Source organism: Mus caroli, unplaced genomic scaffold (assembly GCF_978045245.1).
Source record: "Mus caroli unplaced genomic scaffold, Mus_caroli_1 scaffold_13, whole genome shotgun sequence".
NCBI classification, from domain to species: Eukaryota; Metazoa; Chordata; class Mammalia; order Rodentia; family Muridae; genus Mus; species Mus caroli.
In genome coordinates, this window is record NW_028227268.1 from 79,529,622 (window position 1) to 79,530,366 (window position 745).

The 745-nt window shown below is 47.0% G+C and overlaps 1 non-coding gene across 1 annotated transcript; it reads right to left on the reverse strand.

The window, feature by feature from the left end:
- Nucleotides 1–281: 281 nt before the first annotated feature.
- Trnat-ugu (transfer RNA threonine (anticodon UGU)) lies at nt 282–354 on the reverse strand. Its single transcript has one exon. It is a non-coding gene; the product is annotated as a tRNA-Thr (tRNA).
- Nucleotides 355–745: the final 391 nt, after the last annotated feature.

Genomic DNA, 745 nt, shown 5'->3' on the forward strand with positions numbered 1-745 from the left:
CTGCAACAGTCACCGGAGAACATGTGAATGCCGTGAATGCCCATAGTCTTTGCTGTCACTGGAGACCACACAGAAACTCAGCATCCGTGCTCCCACTGACTGTAAAGCACAAGGAAGCTATTTTTGCAGTAGTGTCAATGACTGCAGATGCAGAGTTGAGAATGAAGTAGACGGCTTCTGTGGCAATCTCTAACCCCCATAACTCCCACTCCCCAAAATGCAATAGGCTAAAAAGGAAGCCATCAAAGAGAGCTCTTAAAAATTGTGACAAGGATAGACTCAGGCCCCAGCGAGATTTGAACTCGCGACCCCTGGTTTACAAGACCAGTGCTCTAACCCCTGAGCTATAGGGCCACACTTTGCCCCTTCTTAGAAATGGGAACAAAATACCCATGGAAGGAGTTACAGAGACAAAATTTGGAACTGTGACGAAAGGATGGACCATCTAGTGATTGCCATATGCAGGGATCCATCCCATAATCAGCTTCCAAACACTGACACCATTGCATACACTAGCAAGATTTTGCTGAAAGGACCCAGATATAGCTGTCTCTTGTGAGACTATGCCGGGGCCTAGCAAACACAGAAGTGGATGATCACAGTCAGCTATTGGATGGATCACATGGCCCCCAATGGAGGAGCTAGAGAAATTACCCAAGGAGCTAAAGGGAACTGCAACCCTATAGGTGGAACAACAATATGAACTAACCAGTACCCTGGAGCTCTTGTCTCTAGCTGCATATGT